A 6,367-nucleotide genomic window follows, 5' to 3' on the forward strand; every position below is an offset into this window, starting at 1 on the left:
ATCATCGCAACAAATCAGCTGTTTCAATTTCTGCTGCTACTGTTGCTACCACTGAGAGTGTCCAACCAATGGCTCCCATCTTTGCACAGTCTAAGTCTTCAGGACGCACTTTCACCATGTCCACAGATGACCTTAAAAATATCATCACCAATGTCATTCGTATGATTGGTAATGCATCTTATTCATTTTCTCTCTCAGCTTTATCTGGTATGTCTCCTTCCTCTTGGCTTATGGATTCTGCTTGTTGCAATCACATAACTCCCCACTCGTTCTTATTTTTAGAACTTAAACCTGCACCACACCCTCTTAATATTCACACAGCAAATGGTTCCACAATGTTTGGTCATAATATAGGTTCCATTTCGACCTCCAATCTCTCGGTTCCTAATGTCTTTAATGTTCCTAACCTTTCTTACAATTTATTTTCTGTGGGACAATTAACTGAGTTAGGTTATCACATTATCTTTGATTATTCTGGGTGTATTGTGCAGGATCCAAGGACGGGACAGGAGCTTGGGACCGGTCCCAAAGTTGGGCATATGTTTCCCGTGGACAACCTTCGTCTTCCACTTGTTGCTCCTGTTTCTATTGCTGCAGTTGCTGCAGTTTTTTCTACTCCTTCCCTTGCACTTTGGCATGCTCGACTTGGTCACGCATCTTCCTCTCGGGTACAACAGTTGGCTTTTAGAGGTTTGTTAGGTTTAGTATCTACAGAAAATTTTGATTGTATTTCATGTCAGTTAGGAAAACAACCAGCTTTTCCTTTCAATACTAGTGAATCAACATCCACTGATATCTTTGATCTTATTCATTCTGATGTTTGGGGGCCTTCCTCTATGTCTAGTATCAGTGGGTCTCGATATTTTGTTATCTTTGTTGATGATTACTCTCGCTATATCTGAATTTTTAATATGAAACATCGTTCTGAGTTATTGCAAGTATATTCTAATTTTGCAAAAATGGTTGAAACTCAATTTTCCAAACGTATCAAAATTTTTCGATCTGATAATGCTCTTGAGTATACTGAATATGCTTTCCAAGCTATTTTGCATTCCTATGGCACTGTTCATCAACTAACTTGTCCAGACACCTCTCAGCAAAATGGTAGAGCTGAACGAAAACTTCGTCATATTCTTGACACTATTCATGCACTTCTTCTCTTTGCCAAAGTTCCTGCTCCTTTTTGGGGCGAATCTGCTCTTCATGTTGTTCATGCTATTAATCGCATTCCAAGTCCTGTTATTCAAAATCAAACTCCATATGAGCGCCTTTTTAGGTCCCCTCCAGACTATCACCACCTTCGCTCCTTTGGTTCTGCTTGTTTCATTCTTCTTCAGCCACATGAGCATAACAAACTTGAGCCTCGGTCAAGGCTTTGTTGTTTTCTTGGCTATGACAAAACTCAAAAGGGGCATCGGTGTTATGATCCTGTCTCTCATCATCTTCATATCTCCCGCAATGTTGTCTTTTGAGAACATTGCTCCTTTGCCGAGCTCTCTCACTTTCGTGCCTTCCTATCTTCCTCCTCTGTTTTAGATCTTTTTCCAGATGAGGCACATATTCCTTCTGTAGCTGCTCCTGATCCTCCTGTAGCTGCTCATGATCCTCCTATAGTTGCTTCTGATTCTCCTATAGACTTCTCTGTCCAACCACCAGATACCTTTGATCCCAGTTCACCCTTTAATGAACAGGTGGAAGATGCACAGGTTGAAAACGAGCTATCCAACCCTAAGCTTGGGTCCCTTGCTCGTGCTCTGCCTGAAGATCTTGCACAAGACATTCCACCTCGTCACTCAACTCGGATAAGATCCATTCCTACACAATTACTTGATTATCATTGTTACACTACCCTTGCTATACTGCACGAGCCTCATACCTATCTTAAGGCTTCCACTGACCCTTTATGGCAGATTGCAATGAAAGAGGAACTTGATGCATTATCTAAAAATCATACTTGGGATTTGGTGACTCTCCCCCCTGGGAATTCTATGGGTGGTTGTAAGTGGATCTACAAGATTAAGACTCGCTCTGATGGGTCCATTAAGCGCTACAAAGCTTATCTTGTTGCAAAAGGTTTACACAGGAGTATGGGATTGATTATGAAAAGACCTTTGCTCCGGTTGCTCGCATCTCATCTGTTCGTGCCCTCTTAGCTGTTACTGCTACTAGTAAATGGGATCTTTTTCAGATGAATGTCAAAAATGCATTCCTTAATGGGGATTTAAGTGAAAAAGTTTATATGCAACCTTCTCCTGGTCTCTCTATTGAATCAAACAAGGTTTGTTACCTTCGGCGTGCACTTTCTAGCCTTAAACAAGCTCCACGAGCTTCGTTTACCAAATTCAGCTCTACCATCTCTCGCTTGGGTTACATGGCTTGTCATTATGATTCTGCCTTATTTCTTCGTCGCACTAACAAAGGCACTATTTTACTTCTTCTGTATGTGGATGATATGATCATAACTGGTGATGACCTCAATGGCATTCAAGAACTCAAGGATTTTCTCAGTCAACAGTTTGAGATGAAAGATCTTGGACATCTCAGCTACTTCCTGGGTCTTGAAATCACTCATTCTACAAATGGACTTTATATTACTCAAGCCAAGTATGCCTCTAAACTCTTGTCTCGAGCTGGACTCACTGATAGCAAGACTGTTGACACTCCAGTTGAGTTTAATGCGCATCTGACTCCGTCAGGGGGGAAACCATTGTCTAATCCCTCTATTTACAGACGCTTGGTTGGCAACCTAGTTTATCTCACTGCCACTAGACCAAACATTTCCTATGTTGTTCACCAGGTGAGCCAGTATCTGTCTACTCCACGATCGACTCACTATGCTGCTATTCCGCGCATTCTTCGATACCTAAAGGACACTCTCTTCCATGGTCTTTTCTACTCTGCTCAGTCTCCTCTTGTTCTCCGTGCATTTTCTGATGCTGATTGGGCAGGAGATCCCACTGATCGCAAGTCCACCACTGGTTATTGCTTTCTTCTTGGTTCTTCTCTGATTTCTTGGCGAAGCAAGAAATAAACTCATGTGGCCCGCTCCAGTACTAAAGCAGAATATCGTGCCCTTACTAAGGGACGTCTTCGTACTTTGGTTGACAACCTCAAGTTGGTCTCACATCCACCTTGAGTTTGAGGGGGGCTGTTAATGTGTATTAGGGTATATGGGCTTTAGGCCCACCTTGTTTACTTGTACAGCACACTTACTTATATTGCACACTCTGCCTCCTATATAAAGGTAATTATGTATATTCTATTACTTGAGAAATACAATACAATTATTCAATATTTCTAACAATGTGCTTCGTGAAAACTCCTTTCTCAATTTTTAATACGTGTTAGGCTGATGTTAGCTCTAGGTAGATTGCAGCTTAATGCTTGGGATTTGTACTATTGTTGTAATATGGTCTGTTGAATAAAAGTTGCTTCATCCCAAAAAAAATTTTAAAAATTACAGTAGAAATAGCAATATTTTTTTGGCCATACAACAAGATGCTACTACAAAGCTGTTGCTTCCCAGACTTTTCAAATCTAAAACACTTTGCGTCGCGCCAAAGGATTTGTAGCTGAATTGGCACTTCTCCATGCACAAAGTGCTTGGGGGTCTAGAGGGGGAAAGGGTTCGAGCTGCGGGGTTAGTAGCATGTTGTAATTATTTCTCAAAAAAAAAAAAAAAAAAAAAAACACTTTGCATCGCAACATTTATAATTTGTTGAACAAGATCTTATTGAGATGCAAACATAAATTTTACACTCCATCCTTACCAAATTCAAACTCTTATTACAAAGCTCTAAATAATAATTTTTCAGTTACATCCAAATATTTATAGCAAAAATTTTAGAAGTTTCAAGTAACAAAGCCTAAAAGTATGTATAATAACCATGCCCTGCCTAAAAAATTGTTGATACCAATTTGATCAGATTGTTTTTGCCCTCAAGTAGTTGCTCCAGTCATGGAAGAATAAATTTTGTTACTACTTTAACAATACGTCTATACAAGATTTTATTTTATGGGTAATGTCAAGCCTAATTGAATTAAAAGTCATGTAATTTTAAAGGTCTAATTATATGTGTCCAAATGTTAAAAACAATTTTTAATTTGAATTTTTACCATAAAAGTTTTAGCCAATTTTGTATTTATGGCCAAAATTGTATTTTTGCCATCCCCTATAAATTAAAGGTATTATAGTAATTTTGTTAATTCTAGAATTTTTTAAAGGATCCTATCCATTTTTATTTTTATTTTCTTTGATTTTAAATTAGCTTTTTATTAGGTTTTTAGTTTACTAATCAAACTAAAAGTTCTAACACTACTTCCACACAAAAAAAAGTGGGGTATATGCTTGTGCTAAAAGTATTCTAGGATAGATTTCTATACATAAAAAGCGTGAATGCGCAAATCCACAGTAGCTACAGTACTTTCTTGGTTTGTCCAATTGGCACAGTAGCTACAGTGCTATTTTTTCTTTTTCTTTTTTTTCCCTAAGTCATCGGTTTGTGCCTTTTTTTTCTTTTAAATATTTATATGAATTGGCATATATATTGTTATACTAACACAACAAATTTCACAATATTTTCACAATTATTGAGGTGTCAATTTCTTAAAGATCAAAATAAAATAATAAACTATTGATTGATAAAAAAATGATATTAGTTGTGGGTCCATTTTAAATTCAGTAATAACTTGTCATCTAGAATTTGTTATGAAAATATTATGGGGATAGCATTTCTATAAAATAAATAATAATATACTAGCCTCTGAGCACGCGTTCACGCGCGTGCTCAGAGGCTCTTCTATATTTTGGTAAAAGTTAATAATTTGCATCCATTATAAATTAGGATTACTATATTTTTCAATCACAAAAATACCTAGGAGTGTGATGAGTGTTATGTATGGAGAAAGTACCTAGGAGTGTGATGAGTGTTATGCATGGAGAAAAGTTAATATTTTTAATATTTGGTACAACGCATAACACTCATAACACCCCTAGGTATTTTTGTGATTAAAAAATGTAGTAATCCCAATTTATAATAGATGCAAATTATTAACTTTTACCAAAAAAATAGAAGAGCCTCTGAATACGCGCTCATGAAGTTATTTATAACCTTAAAAGATAATCACTTAGTAAAAAAAATACATAAAAATAACTAAAATAATTAAATTTTTTAAAACACCTTGAATACAAAAAGGTTAGTAGCTTTTGAATACATTTGTGTAGTACTTGGTTTTGGATATATACAACTATGTATTTTTCGTTGTGCATATAGTTTTTTGTTTGATTTAATTTGTATAGAAATTTATTTAATTGTTAGGTTGAATTAAAATTGATTGGTAGCTGATTTTGAGTGTAATATATAATTTCAACAATTATAATTTGAGATTACTACATTTTTCCAATCACAAAAAAAAAAAAAAAAAAAAAAAAACAACGTAGGGGTGTGATGAATGTTCGTTGTATTTTGTTGTTGTGTTAGCCAAGGATGTAAACAATCTTAAATCCATTTCAATAAAATTTTTAACTTCCACTCAAAATTTATGATATTATTTGTTTGTGTTTGATTTGGTCGCTTTAATGTTGGTAGTGTACAAAAAAAATATTAGTATGAATAAGATGATAGTCCTTTGACTCTTTTACTGTAGAGATTCCTAAATTCCATGCTAATCTATTTCCATAGTCTTCTTACAGATTATTATGTTTTACTATTGGAAAATATAGTAATCTCAAATTATATTGAATGCAAATTATTAACCTTTACAAAAAAAACAAATAGAAGAGCCTCAGAGCAAGCACGTGCTAAGAGGCTAGTTCATTTTTTGTGTATCTGCTAATTTGATAGTTAATTGTTTAATTTTAGAAATAGTAAAATAATTAGATTTAGAATTTGTATACCAGAAATTAAACTTAATATTTCTACACAATGTGAGTGGTATTTTTTTTTTTTTTTTCTCATTGGGGAAATTTTGTAGTGACTTCTTTTGATCCACATTTGAATCTCATGTTGTTCTCCATTAGCATAAGTACAATGTATAACGAACTCATAAAGTCAAAAATGAATTAATTTTTTATGCTACACCTCATCATTTTGTAATTAGAAAATACATCGACCTCGAATTAGGTGAATAAAAAGTAGTGGCCTTTAGGGGAAAAAAAGAAGAAAAGAGAATTAAGATAAATATCAAGTTAATTTTTACTATTTAAGTTTGAACATTTTTATTTTGAACCTTCATATTTTGATTTTATTTTCATTTGGTGTTATTTCTCTCACCCATGTACGTAATAAACTTAGATGCATTATGTCCACCCAATCCTTAGAATCATTGATGTGTGGGGTGAGTTGACCCATCTAATGGAACACCTGCA

Source organism: Quercus robur, chromosome 2 (assembly GCF_932294415.1).
Source record: "Quercus robur chromosome 2, dhQueRobu3.1, whole genome shotgun sequence".
Taxonomy (NCBI): domain Eukaryota; kingdom Viridiplantae; phylum Streptophyta; class Magnoliopsida; order Fagales; family Fagaceae; genus Quercus; species Quercus robur.